At 39.3% G+C, this 18,629-nt stretch overlaps 1 protein-coding gene across 3 annotated transcripts in view; it reads right to left on the reverse strand.

Annotated features, from left to right (window-relative positions):
* The window catches only part of CNTN5 (contactin 5), a 656,184-nt gene that overhangs the window by 455,463 nt on the left and 182,092 nt on the right, over positions 1-18,629 (reverse strand). For all 3 annotated transcript variants that reach the window (XM_064505105.1, XM_026109144.2, XM_064505106.1), the window contains one exon: positions 5,043-5,182. The gene's annotated coding sequence lies outside the window, so the exon portion shown is untranslated. The remainder of the gene's footprint in view (positions 1-5,042; positions 5,183-18,629) is intronic.

Consider the following 18,629-nt stretch of genomic DNA (forward strand, 5'->3'; position numbering starts at 1 on the left):
ATGCCATGTACTCTACCCCACTTCATATTTCAAAAGCAGCTAATTATTCAACAGAGGCAAGTTGCACCCCCAATGCAACAGCAATATGTAAAGTTTTACATTAGGTTTCCATTAGCCTGTAGTGAACTGTAAACAAATATATCATGGTTTAATCCATCAAGTTATGTACTCCATATGAATCAGTGGTATTAACATTTGAATATTTTATGACTGTTATTCAAAAGACTTCTGATGTTTCCCAATTTTTTTACATTAACATCAAGTCTTAATTTTATAGCATTTTAACCTTTGCAGATCTATGCAGCTGTAAAATATCAGAAGTTCATCATAAAATTAAAACTAAGCAAATTGGTATACTATAAAATTGAAGTCTTATAAGTAAATTGGTTCAAGATCTTTACCCTCTGGTATTCTAGGGATTTCTTTTGCAAATGCATAGGTAGGAAAAAGGGGAATCACTCTAGCCTCTTCATGCCTTGAAAGCATTACTCTTCCCTGAATAGAAACATGCTGATTGGCAACAAGATAACGGCTATAGAAGTCCAAAACATTTTAATCTGGTCTTTTAAAATTACTATGATGCAATTAACCTTACAACCTATGATAATGCTCATGATTCCCAGCCCTAGCTGGGAAGGAAGTTGTTACTTCTGTGGGATGACTCAACCACTAGCAAAGCAGCTGCTGAACTGCCACAGTTTACATCCAGCAGGCAAAGCTTTTTATATAATATTGAAATTTAAGCCCTTTATGTGTGAAGCACATTTTGATTAGAGCATTTACATCCCAAACAGATCATCTAGGAGTAAGTGACCTGATAGCATTTTCCACCTCTAATATTTCCAGTTCTACAATCATTGTAAGGGGAAAGTTATTGGAGAAAGGTGACTTACATGCTCTGGGCAAGCTTAAACATCAGTCCTTAGTTAGAGAACAAAAAATTCTAAATGGAAAATCTATTATCTGACTCATTGGTATATTTACCTTTGGTAAATCTCCTACATTGAGCTTATGCCGGGTGCAACAGGAAAGTTCTCTCCATAGCAAAAAGTTTCTATATTTTGCAATGATATAGAACAAGTATGGTTTAGCTAGCATTTCTGTAGGAACTAAAACATAGTAAAAAAAAAAAGATTCTTTTTCAAATCTCTTTTAAATGACACAGTTCAGGAATCAGTTTGAATAAAAATTAAACACATAAAATTTCAGATCCAGCTAGCTCTTCAAGATTAGGCAAAGGTAACACCACATCCTGGAAGTCCTCTTTTGCAAAATTATTTGGCTCTGATTGGAAATCTGAGTATTAACGCGACCAACAGGCAGACACCATAGTTTTATTTAATTAAACATTAAATTCAAGGTCATTCTTTTGTGTCAAAATCACATGGTGTATCTGATTTCAATGTTTCTTGTTCTCAGAAGTATATATTAGACCTTCAGATGCAACCAGTAGGGAGAAAACCTAAGATAAACTGTGTCCAAGATGGAATGTCACTGTATGCACAAGTGGTGAGACTTTCTCCTTTACACTTTTCCAAACTGATGTACCCCAAAAGCAATTATAATTCCTGTGCAAAATCTACATTCAGCAAGTTCTGAGCCATAGCTATTTGTTTTTTCTGGCAAGAAGAGAGTTAGTGTGGATACAGTTAGCGGCAAAAAAACCCTTCTTAGATTGGGTGGAACCATCGCCATGGAACATGAACTGGCAGAAGGCCAGAGCCTGCAAGGAAAGTTCAAAAGCAGCTGCAGCAGAACAACAACCCAGATCCAAAGTATCAATTTTCACAATAATCAAATCATTATTTAACACAGGAAGTCCTCAGTAAAACAATGTATTATTTTATTTGCCCTGAAAACAGAATAATAATCACTAGAAGTGAATTTAGTAAACACTTTTTTCACCCAGAGTTTTGAGTGAGTAGAATTTCTGGCATCTGCCCAAACAGGTCACCACAAGCAGGATAATGTGGCAATCTGTTATCATTAGCTCTGTTGGAAAGGTTCTGAAGACACTAGAGAGAATTAAATGACCTGGAAAGCTCAGTCTGTGGAAAAGTCTATTGTACTCATCTCCGTTATTTCCACCTCTCCACATCACTGGAACAGTGGAACAACATGATTTGCAGTGGTGACAAAGATAAAGGTCATTTTTCTGTTTTTCTTCTATCCAACACAAGCCATTTAAGGTTTGTTAAATTCTACACGTACAGAAAATGACTAATACGTGTCAGGTCCTTCTATTTACTTGGTGTATTAATCCATTAGAATCTTCACATTTGGAAGACAATGCAGAGTTGTATTTTTACAAATCATTGCTGCCTATGTTCCTACTCCTCACTGTTGCAACTGTCAAAATTTCAGATTGTCTACGGTGAAAATATATAGAAACTCCTATATATTTCATTTTGCAACTGCTTTCCCAAAGCGGTACCATTTTTTTTTCCCTCCCCCTCACAATTTGAAACTAAGTACATTTCTAAAAAGATCTCCTGTTAAATGTAATTACTCTGCCAAGGTCCATATGGTAAAGAGAGAGGTTTTCAAAAGACTGACATAGGTTCTTCACAAATATGCATTGGAGAGGTTGCTTTTGTTTTCGTAAGGTTTGCTGCTGCTGTTCCACATTTATCTGACTGATTAACTTTACATGAAGAACCAGACTCCTTGACATGCCCTGGCTATTCTGATTTAACATAGTTGTGCATATCAGCCATATTCTTAGGAAATCCAACTGAAATTAAGTCCGTAGAAGCGAAAGAACACAAACAGGGGAAGTAGCAGAATCCTAGGCAAAATCCTGGAGACTGCGTGCATTTGGGCAGAGGAAGCCTGAGAGCGTTCTTGCACCTCAAAGCTGCTGACTGAACAAGAATTACAAGGACTATAGGCAGGGGAGCAAAGTGAGCTTCCCTAAATCTTTTGTATCTGTCACATTGTGTACTTACTGAGAGAGTGAGGGCATAGAGTTGCAAAGATATCATTTTAAGAGCATATTCTTGAGCAGTATTGAGCAAACAGCTCAGGTTTAGGCTGAAAATTGTGCCAAATTGTCTTCCTTCTTCACGTAAGCGGAACAAAACACAACATGATTTGTGTTTCACTAGCAATTTATGTTATACTTTTAAATAAGAATTTCTGTAAGTGAACATCTGAAAAGAACATTTACAGAAACGAACCACATGGATTTAAGAAGCAGATACAAGCATAATTTTGGCTCTATTGCAGCAGAACACAAAGTTAACATGATACACAAAGGCTGGCAGGCCAGAAGTTTGTTCTGTCATCTGATATTAATACATTTTTATAGAAAGAATATCTGCAGGAATGATCTTGACATATTTGTACAAACCTGGACTATCAAAACCCTACAGTCTAAAGACTTACCTAATTCTGAAATAGAGTAGAAATAATTATACAGTTTACAAATAACTATAATTTAGATAAACAGAAAAGAAAGTTCAGTTCCCAAACAAAATTATCGCTTAAATTTCTTTCGATTGGTCTCTGGGCAGAAAGAGAACGGAGAGCAGTTTTTCATCTATAGTTCTGGAAACTCTTCTCTCTTCTCTGCTTCTACTAACTCTTGCTCCTCAAGGGCATGACTGAGACCTCTTAGATGCCAGAATGCCTGTTTTTCCATGAACTCAGAACAACTTTCCTTTTCATATGAAGCTTATCCTTCAATACATCTCCTATGCTAATAAGGTTGTGCAAAGAATGCAAGTTAAAATTCACCTGCCTATCTTTCCTATGCTGTTAGTGGTTGCAATAAGTGATCAAGGGAAGGAAAATGAGTTACACTGTGTTATATTTTAAATGACACAGTGAATCTATTCATATCATCAGTTCTAATTCAGTTGTGTCTATTTGGAAGGCACCATCTATCTCATTTATTACAACAGCTTTCTAGTCTTTCAATATGATTCTCAATTAGTTGGGTAGGCAGATAAAACATTTGACATCCAGCAGTGAACTATGTGCTTCCAAATATGTTTGCACAGGCACGTGTTTCACTTTAGCAGGCTCTTTATGTTGACCTATTAATATACCATAGTTTGAGGTTGAGAATAAAGACTAAACTCAAAAATTAATTAGAGGTGTTTTGAACTACACGATCATAAGTCATTCAGCTGTTAAATGATGATGCACATCAGTTATCAGGTAACCACAGACATTTACTCCATCTTATTTCCATCTGTGACTATAGTCATGATAAATTTAAATTGAATGTCCATTGTTCATCTGGATAATGAATATCAGATTCGTACCTACAGCTATTATATTGCCCTGGTTTATATCACATTACACTCTTAAAAAGCACACCACTTTTCACCTTCACCTGCTTCATTAATATAATTTGCATTTATTTGAACATTTATAAAATAAAATAAAAAAAATCTCCCACACTTTACCATTGTATCTAATTGAAATAGGTTAATAAAACATGCACTGAATTACACAACCAGTAATATTAGGTGAGAGCAAGTTTTGACTGCCTAACAAGGTGCCTTGTCCTTGACCTTTAGATTTGCCTTCATGAGAACTGGCCTGTGAACTCAGACTTTACCATCAACTCCTAAAACAAACCCACCATATTATATGACCAGACAAAGACACATTGGAAACACCCAGAAGGTCTGAAGGGAGATACAGACTTTGTGTCTAATTCTTGTCTCTAAAGTTTTCCAGAACTAATCAGATACTATTAAACATGTGATAAAAATCACTTTAAAAACTAGTTATTCAATGCACCCAGGTTAAGTATACACTATTGTGATTGTTTTAAAGCATTTACAATGGCTCCTAAACACTTTCAAGACAGAACCTTCCACAAACCTGTGGTGGGAAATAACATTCTACAGAAAAATGGATTTCTTTTTTTAACCTTTATTCCATTGGTTGGAAGAGTTGGCACACATTCAGGTTAAATTGATGGCAGGAGCTTTTGTGTGTAGTCTTTTCATTTAATAAACAAGCAAATGCAAGCAATAAAGCTCATTAATACATTTCAAATGCATTTTAGTTTAAATATCCACTACCTCAGCTCTCCTATTGGCTGTACAGATGTTGTTCTTCAAAACTGAAATGATCTCCACAAAACAGTTCTTGTATGAATGAAAAGTGATGATGCTCCAGAGCTGAACTGAATCAAAAAGTATTAGGTCTCCTTTTAGGTAATCTGTGGAATAGAAAAAACATATATATTAGATACACATATGTATAGAGCTGAATCTGAACCCTTAAATCACTCAAACACTCTTTTATGCAGAGACTTGTTCATATGACTCACATGTTTCATTTCTGATATGTTGCAAGACACAACAGCATTAGTTGGCCATGTGAATTAAATCTGAGATAACTTTCTTGTTTAATAACAGATGCAGGGTTTGCTATTACAAAGAAATGCCATCTCTTTTTTTTTTTTTTTAAAAAAAAAGGCAAGAAGGGTTCTTTTTGATTGTTACCAATAAAGAAAGGTTAGTACTGTGAAGAATGAAAAAGTTTCAGGTTTACCTCAATTTGCCCATTCTACCTATGTACACTCTATTATAACAGGAGAGATTATTTTTAAAATAAATATTTTCTCTTATTTAAAATTTAAATATCGGCCTTGTGAGCATTTTTGTAAAGATGAATTCCCACATTATTTTAATAAAAAACCATTATTTTTTATGACCTCTTCCAAGTAATGTGCAATTAGAGCAGGTTTTGATTGCTTTTTTTCCAAGTGACTATCTTAAAATGTGAGAAGCATGTGTGACCATTTAATTTATCCTTCTATAAGGCACAGCACAGGGCTTCCTTAAACTAATTATTATTTGAACCAGAGCCTCTTCTGCCTGGATATCCAATCATTAAATTAAATTGGCAACAACAGAGAAACACAACACTTAGTCAGTTTGAACAATTGTTAGCATGCACAATTAGAAAAGCAAGCAAAAACCCCCACCATCATGACACTATGTGAATTTCTGGATTAATTAACTTTCCCATGAAGCCTGAAAACCAGTCACTTTCCTTTACTAACTAAATAATGAACACTGCTATATGAATTTAAACCTTTTTCTTTTTTCATTTCTTGTGACCAGACTAAATTATGCTCCCAGATGCTTCTTGCTTGGACTTTCTCAATGCTTTCTCTGATCAAAGTAGTCACGAGAACATCTTCCTGTTCCAAATTATCCTCTACTTAGGCTATTTTCCTGTGGATCAGTCAGCAGCTGGGAAGCAGCTTAAATTTAATAACTTTGGGCCTGGTCAAAAATAGATAAATAAATGAATAAATGAAAGCTGATTAACTATCCTAGTCAGAGGTGTCTCTGTTATTGCCAGGAAACATATTAGATGCCTGCAATTCTTCTACCAAAGGTGTTGTGGTAGAACTAACTGCCAATTTCCTAGCTAATGCCCTTGAGAATTATGAACAATCTTTCCTCACTCTGCTGGCCTTGAAGATCATGAATTGAACCACTTTCAGAGAGCATGCCTCTGGTAAGGCACTGAATTCGGGGTCTGAACAGTAGTCCGGAGTTACACTGCTTATTAAAAACAAAACAAAACCAAAAACACTGCAAGGAAGCAAAGCTGGCGCTGTTCTCATTAACCTTTTATAGACCAGCCTAGTGACTAAGACTTTACTTAAGTGATATGACAGCCAAATCCTGCACTGCTTGAATGATTCAAAGGCACATCTGCCCTCCGCTAACCACTGCTCCGGCGGTGTGCGGCGGCAGGGAGGCAGGCTGACCACCCTTCCTGTCAGGCTGCCTCGCCACGTAGAAAACAGTGAAGATGTATACAGCTTACGAAGAAAAAAGTTACAGTGATGAAGCCACCATCTGGGAAACAGAGAATCAGGTTTCACTTCCCATTTCCGTATCGTATTTGTATGTTTTTAATCAATATGATAAATACCTAAGTGGCCTTGTGAGTAAGGGCTACAAATGCACTCTTCTCCCAGCTGGTCGTTACCGAATCACTGAGTGACAGAAATTGCTGTTCTAATCAATCTTTAAAATTTTCCTTCAAAGTGCCATGCCTCTAGCAAGGGTACTAAGGAATGTCATCGCTCCTTCCTATCATATAAGCACCTTGTTTTTAGTGGCCAGTGAAACATGCATCTGAATGGGGTGACCCTTTACTCATCCCTAAGAGGAACAACTTCAGCTTCTACCTCTGAGAGACACACTTCCATACAAGCCACGTTTAATTCCTTTAACTAAAATAAGACATTCTCCAGGCAGCACCTGGATATTGCGGATCCCAGCCACGAAGCGTCTCGTTCACCTATAAGTTAGAAAAGGCACTAGGCGCTTTCCTGAAAGCCCGCTTTCTGCAGCCCGGTGCATGCGGTATTGCCATTGCCACTGGCACTGTGCTGCCTTTGCAAGCTTCAAGACTGAGGCTTCTCCTATTTACTTTGTCTGAGCTTGTTTTGTCCTACTTAAAGCTTTGTTTTAGCTGCTTGATGTGTAAAAGCAATTTTTCTAATGACCAGGTGGCTATGTCTTTTTTTTTTTTTACTTCTGCTTAGCCTTATGTGGTATAATTTTCATATAGGTAGCAGCAACAAGTAGTCATTCTGTGTATAAGCAAATATTTGTGACTCTAAAATAATGATATAGTGTAGAGGAATATAGACATGGTATGACAGCAGAGATGTTGAAAGTGGGGGCACAGGATCAAGTGTAGAGGAGGGAAGGCATGTGATGGTAAGAAGGGGCATAGGCTGATGGAGGAGAGAGACCCCAAGGCTGTAAACAACCAACTAGTGGTTAGTTAAAGCAGGGTAGACTCAGCAAAATCAGTTTCACGGGTAACCGAACAAAAAGCAAACATTTAACATATGTGAAATGAACTGTAAATAGTAAATTTGGATGAAATATGCCCTTGAAGACCAATGAAGAAACATAAGATATGAGCATGTTAATAAACATAAAAATGTCCCTGTGGGGGCCTTAGAGGAGGAGGAAGACATCATCACCATGAGTCTCAGTGAAGGACTCAGGATGCTGACAACCAGCCATACTCTTTCCTCAGACGGAAGCCCACCTTAGGATCCAGATGGCAGTGGAAAGTGGGCCTAGCACCAGAAAAGGTGTAGATACTAGGACTGTGTGTATAGCAAATTTTACTTTTCCTGCAATAGTATTTATATTCTCTTCTTTTCTCTTTCCTTTTATTTTCTGTAATAATAAGAACTGGATAAATAATACTCCTTCAATTAGACTTAAGATTTCAACTACACTAAAAATAAATTTTTGACTTTACATATAAGATGTCTTTCTTTTTTGCTCATAATAAAAGCTGGAGTGTAATAATTCCACTCCCTCTTGGCACCTACAGGGCTCCTACAACACTGTAGAGGGTTTACAGCCACATCTGTAGTGTCTGATTTTTTTTATATACATATTATATATATTTGATAGTGGAACATGGAAACCAAGATATAAACTTTCTGTTGAAATACCAAAAATCACTTGTCTTTAGGTACTATTGCCACTCATCTTTTTTTTGTTTCCTTGAGGTTCTTTCCGTTACATATATTACAGAGGTATATCCATCACCTGTATGTGTGTGTGTATAATGTAAGCTAGTAATACATGTGCATACACAACCATATGCCTTTTCATTAATATTTTTCATTTTTAGACCATAATTTGAGATGAAGGCACAGGAATAACTCTTTTTTTACTGCAAATGGTCACAGATTTCATTTTTAATTACATGTTTTACTTTTAAAATAAAAATAAATCTGGGTGTATTGTTTTTGTCTTTGAACTGAATGTCACAATAATAATTATGCACAAAAGGTCTCACAATAATGTGGAACTAAGATGTACTAAAAGGAAAAAGAAGAGAACAGCAATTTATTCAAACTTCTTAGTAGATAGAAATATCTGCAGATCACTGAATTCCACAGAAGGTGGGACGGCCATTAGGTCTCGGTAACTGGAAGAAACAATAAATCACAGTTTTTATTTTTACAGCCCATTACACCCAAAGGTCTCAAACCTTTCTGTGGCTATTTGCAAGCCTCAGAATTTTCCAGTTGTGGCATCTTATACTTTTGCACTTTCTGTGACTACTCTGTGCTATATTGTGGAATGAATAGGAAATTAGGGCAGAAGAAAGGTGTAGAAGCAGTAACCACAGAAAGGCTGTGCAGGAAGGTTGTGAAGAATAGCTCACTGTAGGGCTAGGTAGTCTCCCAATGAACCTCAGACAAGACAGAGGATGTATCCATTAACGACTATTTAAGAATCAGTGATTTTTTACATGTTAGAAAGGGCAAGTAGTGATAAAGTTATTAAATATTGTGGAAGAGCAAGAAGGGAGAGGGAAATAAAGAGGTAGTAGGTTTGGGGAGACATTTGCTTGAGACCTGTTGTTGTTAGCTAGAAGAAAATAGCTTGAGAGATGTATAGATCTTTCTCCCTCTTTTGACTTCTTACAAGAAAGTGATACCCTTTTGAAGTTTCATTCTGTGTAGAAGTGCAATATCCTTCATTTTCCTTTAACACTCCCTGGCAACTGACTTATCCTTCCACATTCAACTGTAGGCTATTAAACAAATCTGCTATTTCTGATGCAGCACTGTTCAGAAAGATACTTACCTTTTGCTCACCTGACTGTTCAGTAATTTCACTTTGCTTCTTGAAGAAATAAGATCTTCTTCCTCCCACCCTTTTTAGCCTCTTTCCCACTATGTCAGATAGGCCTGCAGTTCTTTGTTAATTTGAAAAATGTGTCAGGCCAGCATCATTTATGGAGAAGGAAGAAGCTTCTCTCAGAATATAATGTACCTTGGAGTAGTGGAAACCCCAGGAATAGTTGAAGGCAGTTGAAGGTGGTCTCACCAACTGCATCTATGGGGCAGCCTGTAAGGGTGCGTGGGATGTGAGAGCCTCTCCTCCATTAAGGTTATCTGACCAAGGACCTATTCAGGGCAAAAGGGATGATGAGTAAAGGGCAAAGCTAGCGACAAAACACAACAGAGACAATGGCAAAGACCAAAAGTTTCCAGGCACTAATTGATGGGCCATTAGGAAACTACAGGCACAGATTTGGAGGGGACCAGTCTGGATTTTGTAGGGAAACAAGACAAACATGAGGATTCTGGATATTTGACGGGACTATGTAAAAGGAAGGAAGAGAGAGAAGGGTTATAAAAAGGGCTTTTCTTAACTACCTTTCTGTGTAATCTCACTCTCTGCCCCATGTGTAAATGCTGTAAGCAGTGGGTGCCAACAACTGGAGAGACTAGAGTGGGTGATTTGGGCCAGCAACTGGACTCAGACCTTGGGTGAAGAGGTCCCTGTGTCTGCGGTGTCAGCAATGAGTGAAAAAGGGTCTCGGCATCAGTGTCTGTGCTGTCGGCAGCTGGAGTAAGTGGGAATCTCAGCGCCAGCAGCTGGTGCGGGTGAGGGCCTGAGCATCAGCAGCGGGAGTGTAAGCCGGCAAGGGGGCCCGCACTGGGCAGAGGTGTCAGACGGACAGAGGGTCGTGCCGGTATTCGAGGGATCCGCAAGGGTGGGGTGCTCACGAGACAAGTGTGTGCATCGATTTGCCAGCAAGCATCAAGCTGGACTAGCCAGCACAGGAGGCCAGTATAGCCCAAAAGGGGGTTCAGGACCTAGGCAGGGATATCCAATGGACAGAGAGGCCGTACTGATATTCGAGGGATCACGCGAATGTGCATGTCCTTGTGAACCAGATGGTGAGGACTTGTGTGCTTTCATTTCTCGTAAGCTGCAATCTTTACTAGCTGGAGAGGGTAAAGGGAACTCAGCTCTATACGGACATATTATGTGAGTTTTTGTAGTGTTATATGTGGGTGTTGTGGAAGACAGAGCTTTGTCTGTGGCAGTCTGTGCAGCCGGTTGCGTGTGTGTGTGTGTGTGTGTGTGTGTGTGTGTCCAGGATACATGCTCAGGCTCGCTACTGGTTGAACCTGCAAACAGGAGAACAGCAGCCGCATCCATCGACCTGGGATGGTGAGATTCCCAGGTCCTGGAGCCTGCTGCAGGTGGCGGTCCTAATAACAAGGTAACGTCCCTTAACACAGGCGAGAGCTATTCCACACTGTGGTTCCTGCTGTGCCACCAGGCTACCTGGTGACTGCAACACAGACAGCACTGTCCTCAGCAAGCACGGTTTCCATGAAAATTAAATACAATTGTGCTCATAAGTGTCCTCTGGGAGGACCTGGTACAATAGGTCGCACTCAAAAATACACTTGCTCAAAAGAACATATATTTCCACTGTTTATGCGTATTTCAAGGCTGCTTTGGAGTTCTTAGTACAGTATTTTCCATCTGATATCTTTTCGCCTGCTTTTCTGTTTTCATCTATTTCTGGTACTGTGCAGTGTTCATAGGTGATGATTAAAAGGGTTAGGAGAAGAGATGCAGAGAATAAATTTACCGGGAAATCACAGAGGAAAGAAACTTGCTTCTCAGGCTGCTCATCAGTTGCACTGGTTCTTGTACAGGTTACACGTAACCTGTTACACATACCCTATTACACAGGTTAACATGTGAATCTTACACTTTTCAACCCAAGCCTTTTTTTTTTTTTTTTTAAAGACACTCTACAACAGGGGCTCAACGCCTGCAACTAATCTATGAGGTAGTCATTCCACCCATCTCACAGGTGAGAGCAGCCCTGAATATCTTAAACTGTCCTGGTTTCAATTTATCCATACAAGGATCAAGACTATAATATCTACCTTAACAGAACTTAAGTGACTTTTTCTGTTGATTCATTTGGAAGTGTGAAAGCACTCCTGTATTTCTGTGAGGGGCATTAGTTTGGTCAGCTCAAGTGAAGCTAAGCCTAATTCCAAACCTAAAAGCATAAGAAGCAAACTAGTCCACTTAGAAACTAAAAGCCAAATCCTGCCGTACTGAAATGTTGTTATCTACAAGCACAAGGCAAGCAGGCATGCAGGAATGATGTGTAACATACTGAGTGACAGGTTATGCACATCAGATAGATAGATTTTTAGCCTATTCCTTCTAGTTAATAGACTCAACATATAGGAATATTTTTACAAATTCTGTGAATATAAGAATTTCTTCCAGATATAAGCGCACTGTCTTACTGCTCCATAATGTTATAAAATTAATTTCTTAATAATTTATTAGTCTGCTAGTCAGAGATGGAGGGTGTTATGCAAGTCTTTCTTTAAATACATAGAACCAGAGCTATATTTGAATTTAAAGGATATCTTGATATTCACAGGCCATGAGAATTTTGGATCTTGATTCAGTGTCTCTAGATCTTAAGTATAAATGTAGACTGCCTCGTTTGCATTTCAGGGAACTTTTTTCAGAGCAGCCATGGTATTAAGTGATAAAATAATATAGAAAGCAAAACTTGCATCAGTAATCATATTACACCTGAATCTGTCCGGTGTGCCATATTCTTTACAGTTCAGGAAATGGAGCATAAATTCAGCAGCCTCATGAATAAGCAGTTCAGCAAGAGCTCTCTTAGTATTGTACCATGTGTTCTGTGTTTGGCAGCAGACTGGAACGTCAAGAGTAGAAATTCCGTCATAAAGAGCAACTACAACTGTCTTAAATATTATTATGAGCACTCATATTGGGATAGTTAATTCTGTAAACATCCAGTTTTTGCATTTTCTTTCACAAGACACAGGCATGTCATCAATTTGCTGTTATTGCATGGCTGACCCACAGGAGCTACGTGCTGCTGAATGATGGCTTTACCTGAACACCGAGACAGGACAAGGGGCTTTATTCAGCTGCCAGTGCCGGGAGTAACAACATCCATGGTGGAAAGGTGCAGCAACTTACTCTGTCAAAATCCAAATGCCAAGGTGAAGGGAGGTCTAATAGACGGTTTGATCGGCTTGTTCCTGGCTTTTCCTTTCATCCTGCTTAGCCCCCCTGCTTCTGCATGACATACACCTCTGTTCCTCCCACCTGCTCCAGAAACAACAGGCACGACCCTGGAGAAGTCCTTCTTTCCCCCTGTGCTGTAATAACAACAGTGACTGTAATAGTAGTAATTCCCAGCACTGCTGCTGCTCTGCAGTGTATCTCAAGTTTTTCACAATAGAAATAAATGTCCATTTGCTTAGAGGGAAAGAAAAAAAAAAACCACAGGGAGTTGAACTGGCAAGTGGAAGGTCACCAGTGGCAGATCCTAATGGAAACGACAGTTATAATGAGTATCTCCACTGATCAGTGGAGTTCAGCAGAGGAGAACCCCATCGCTTAGGGGCAGATTTTGACAAAGCAAAATTCAACAGCCGGAGCTAATTCCTATATGAAACTTCAGGCTCACAGACTCACCTCCAAAAGCAGATTAGTTGCCCTGTGTGCCGATGTTTAGAGGTGGTGATGTGCTTAGTGCCTCTTTTTTGCTTCTCCAGCATTAGCAGAGGAGCGTGGGGAAGGTGAATGGAATAGCGCTGTGTGCTTTAGTTTGAGGTTTTACTCCTCCAAATCACAGCTAACACCTATAACCTTGCTACCGAATTTAGCCTCACCTTTTCTCATGCCCATTGCCTTCTCATAGTCTCTTTTGCCCTCAGCCCACTTTCGTGAAGCAAAGCTCGCCCTCGTACAGTGAAATAGTTGATGGGAGAAGGAAACTGAGAGTGAGTTAGTTGGCCAAAGCTGCTGCCACACTTCGCTTTGGCTGGATGCTGGGTGACAGGGTGTTGCTGCACCTTTCTACCAGAGATGTTACTCCTGGCACTTTTGCTGCTGTCATTGTCAGTAAAATAACACATTTTGGAAAGCAGCACACTGTCAGTGTGGTTGCCAACTCTAGTAACAATCTTATGATGAATTCCTCTGAGCTCAACTTCTGTTACATCTGTTTGCTCGAATTCCTTTTAATTGTGGTAAAGCACTTATTTCCAAGTCTAACTAATGGAACGCAACCTTTCGCCTTTTTAACCACAGATGATTCTTCACAGATGTACACCACTTTCCAGGAGGATGACGAGGGTTGCGACTAATTCATTTATTGTTTTGACTCATAGGGTACCCAATAGCATGGATCAGTGTGCAGTGGAAACTGGCTGAATCTTGTTTAGCAGAAGTCCTGGCAGATAAATAGCCACAGTCTAACAAACTCAGTTGAAGTTTCAGCTGGGTTATTTCCATCTGGTTTTACTTGTACTGTTTCCAGAATGTGTAACTTAATAATACTAATATGGCTGAGTAACCTTCTGGTTATATAACACAAGTCATTTCTAAAAAGCTTTACAATCATGTCTAATCAAGAGCGCTTGTGAAGGCTATTATTCTCTATTTACAGACAAAATTCAAAGAACACGGTTTCTCAAGACAACATTAAAAATATATGCTTGCAAGCACTGCTTTTTTAACATGTAACCTTTAAAACACTTTAATACTATCCTGATTCCTGAATATCTCGAGCTCCTGTAGTTCCCACTGCCATTAACCACTATCCTCTGTTTTCAGTGCCTCTCAACAAAACTCTGTGGTAGGTAAGAAAATGAAGACACCCAAACTTTGTGCAGATGCTTGTAAATTTGGACCTCCTCAGTGATTTGTGCAAAGTCAAATGGCAAGTCACTGTCTAAACAGCACAAGAAATTAAGTCTCTGCCTGTCACTGTGCTTTGCTTTCGGAACATGCTGCTTCTCAGGCAGCAGAGCTCCTTCAATTAGAGCAGAGTGGGCTATTAAAGCTGCAAGGGAAACAGAATTACTTAATAAATTTATGTAGCAGAATAGCTAATGCAGAAGTAAAGACCCGAGAATCCACAGCGCCTGTAGCTAACAAGCAGTAAGGGCAAAAAGTAACTGAAGGGTCTGCCGATTCGGACGAAGGTGCTGAGGAGCAGCACCATCATTACTGCAGAGTGAAGAGGGCTCAGTTGCTCAGTAGCGGTTACTGCGACGTTGTTGTTTCATTCAGAGCACTTTCTTGTCAAGCCATGCAAAGAGTAAATTGTGCTGAGAATTGGTACGTAGACACCTCGGTGCTGTGCAAGTTAAATATAGGTGGAGAAAATGAGATATAAAGCAGGGACACATGTTAGGGCCAGTCAGATCAGGATATAAGGAAGATGAGCTGAATACATTTCTTTGTTTATGAAGAGGGGCTCGGGCAGGAGATGCGTGCTTAGAATGATTTAAGTGCAGCAAAATCCTTTGCTAGGAATATCAGTTAAAACCACGTTGAAATGGTGACAGACAAAAAGCGTTGCTTTGCACCAGATCCCAGGATTATAAAACGATTACTACTAAAGATGTATTAAAAGCATGACTGCAACATGCCTGAATGTCTGTGCACATGCAGAGGTGGAGAAGAGTATTCTGGGCTGCACCCTGTGCATGAAAGGCTCTTGGAGGGTTGTGCTCGTCACCTGTCTCTTGGGTCTGTCCAAGCTACGCCATGGCAGGTACCAGGCTAGGAACGAGCAAACCTCCTCCTGCCAGGGGGCTGTGACTGGTCAGACAGTTTAGCGAGTGAACTCCACTCTGAATCACATTCAGAGAATCATGAATACTGCTCTGTTTTAACCCCTTTAGAGGTGAATGATTGTTTTTTGCTTACAGTGGCCATTTGTGTTTTTTTCTCAGTTTTTCTGAACTGTTTGTGAAGGGGAAAAAAAACCAAAACACTTTAAAAATAATTTTGAACTAATTTATGTTTAGAATTACCCCTCTGTTTAATTTTTTTCCTTAATTAAATCCTAAAGGAATAATCAAATACAAAGTGGAAGGATTATATATTGCATGAAATGTTTAACCTGGCTTGAAGAACAGGAAAGAGAATGGCTCTTACAGCTTTTTTTTTTTCCCCCTTATTTTTTATTTGCTAAGAGTTCAGCAGTGAAAAAAATGTGCCTGGTCCAACCTTGAACTATTTCTCCCCAGTTATTCCAAAATGTTGGTAAATTGAAACAGGACTTATTCAAATGCCCAACAGACAAGATCCAGTAACATTATGCCAGCTATGCGGTTTCCCATTAATGGTGAGAAAACAGTACTTTTAACTAATTTTGCTCATTCTGGGTTGTTAATCTGGTTTAAACTCTAAGGCATAAAACTGTTACAGTATTTATTGCATAAAAATTGAGAAGGTGAGAGGAAAGAGAAAAGATATAACATATATACTCTGTGTGCACTTGTATGTGTGTAGGAAGTAAAAGAAATAGCATGGAAGTAAGAGAAGGCAAACAAGATGAAGCAGAAATATCATAAAGCAATAACGTGTTTCCACACCTGAGGGCAATAGTTCAGGTAAGAGGATGTTAGAGTAGGTAATTAAACTGCTGAATTTTATTTTAAACTTGAAATATGTCAAAGTCACCTTTTCAGAGTGCTCTAGAGCTTCTTTTTAAACACATGCTAAACTCCACTTTTTTCTTCTTACTGCTTTTCTCATCTCCCACGGTACAAATGGCAAGATTTACTACTATTGCTGGTAGTAGCAGAATACCGTCTCTGCATGTCAATCTGAGTGGCTCATAGTCTGGGTTCATAACAGCTGTAACTTGTCTCATTTTCATATAACTGAAATGCAGTTACAAACAGCATATAGCATGTCCTGACTGAGGACTTTCAGACCACTCCCAGTATTCAGGGTGCAAGCTCATTCTTTGACTTGACTCTAATTAAAACCTAAGTTTTGAAATAAAAAGAAAGTTACTTCTCCTGTCTTTGTTTGTATATTTTGAGCCACGTAAAATGGACACACAGAATGCTTTGTCCAGGTGTTAATATTTCTTCTCATGAAAACAAAAGCAAAGTATTAGGGGGTTACACAAGGCTGCTTAAGCATACGTCAGTGTATGCAGCAGGGACTTCTTTCTTCCTTCCCCTCTCTCCAGGATGACTACTTAACAGGAGCCCTGTTATAATGATTGAAACCCCCTCCTTCACCCCAAGGCCATTATGTGCCCACAGTTGTCCTCTTGCTCCCCTCTCTACACCACTTGGAGCTTCAAATCCCAGCTAGGCTCTAGCAAAACCAACTGCCTATCCCAGAGATCAGAGTTTGATTAGATATTTCTTTCTCCTCATGCCTGGTGCCTGAAATATCTTCCTTCTTCCCTCCCTCCTTCTCTTGCTCCATTCCTTCCTCCCCCTCTTCCTTCCATCAACCTTGAAAGTTCACCCGGGATAGAGTCTGAACTAAAATGGGGGATACTGTTATGTCTGGAAAGTATTCTTTAGAGATTCAGATGAAGCCGCTGGCTCTGCTAACCATATGCCAGCCTCTCTGTGCACATTTCATGCTTCATCCCTTTTTTTTTTTTCTCTCTCAGTGGTTCCAAAATCAATAAGACTTTTCTTATTAGTGCCTGGAACATTCCTGAATATTCAGAGTTTTGATATGTTATTTAAAAAATGATCATGCTACTAGTGCATGGAGAAATACTACCAAGTAAAAAAAGTCTCTCCAACTCATCTTGTGACACAAGCCATAACAATACTTATAACTTGAATCTGCTAATAAAGGCTGAACCATTCAGCTTGTTTATCTGCAAGCAGTCCATGCTTCATTGTCTTCTCAAGCCCTGTAAGCTCACAAAAGCAACAGTCAATAACAAAATCCTTCTTTCAGTTGCAAACAAATACCTGTGTTACTGGTCAACAAAAGAAAGTGAGGTTAAACTGCAGAATTTTACACTCTCTTCTAAAATTGGGTATTCACATGAGCTATCTTTAAGCATATCAGCTAGCAAGATATGCTGTTTTAGGCTTCTCCTGTGGTCAACAAAGCCTTGGTAGGGAGTAGTTGACTGTTGGAAGTAGTTCAGCGCAGTAGGAGATTGATATATCAGAGTTAGTTGGGTTAGCTGGGTTGGATCCACGCAACATATAGCTCATGGTTTTACTTTGGGCTAGGTTGGCTGGATCCCCTGGACTGGATGTCCCTACCACGCACATGCTCTGATACTCTCCCGCAGCTGTTAGTCCTTTATATCTCTATTAGGAGCTAGAGTGACTTTGCTGCACACCTGGAATGGATAAAATTCCCATTTTATGTCCTTCAAAAGAGATCTGGTTTGTATACATCAAAAGGGCACTGTAAACCAAACATACACTCAGGAAAGCATGACGGCCAGGGCATTTACTGCAAAACTGCACTATTGCTCTGAATCAAAGCTCTGACAGGTCCCCTTTTCCTTCCCTTCCTCTTCCGCTTTCCTTTTCCCTTTTCCCCTTCCCCTTTCCCTCTGCCTATCCCTTTTCTCTTCCCCCTTTCCTTTCCTTTCTTTTCTGTTCCAAAACAGGGGACCTCTCATGATTGATTGACATCTCCCAAAGAGAATTATCTCCTGAGTAGCTGAGCTGCTAACACAGAACAGTATATCATGTTTAACAGTTACCATCAATATTTATAACACTTTTATGTACAACAAGTTGAGGCACATTAGGAGACAGGAATGAAACCTACAGTAGATTCATTATAAGAATTGAGAAGCAGCAGCAGGTCATCTGCTTAAAATTCAAGTAGCATTCCCTCTTGAAAGGAATTGCTTCTTTAACCAGTTTCTCCTTTTGGAACGACAGACTCACTGTCTTTCTAAAATGTCATCCTGTAACTGTGGGTGCACAAATAAAAAATATTACCACATTTTTGTTTTGGTTTTGATAAGGA

This window comes from Dromaius novaehollandiae, chromosome 1, assembly GCF_036370855.1.
Source record: "Dromaius novaehollandiae isolate bDroNov1 chromosome 1, bDroNov1.hap1, whole genome shotgun sequence".
NCBI lineage: Eukaryota > Metazoa > Chordata > Aves > Casuariiformes > Dromaiidae > Dromaius > Dromaius novaehollandiae.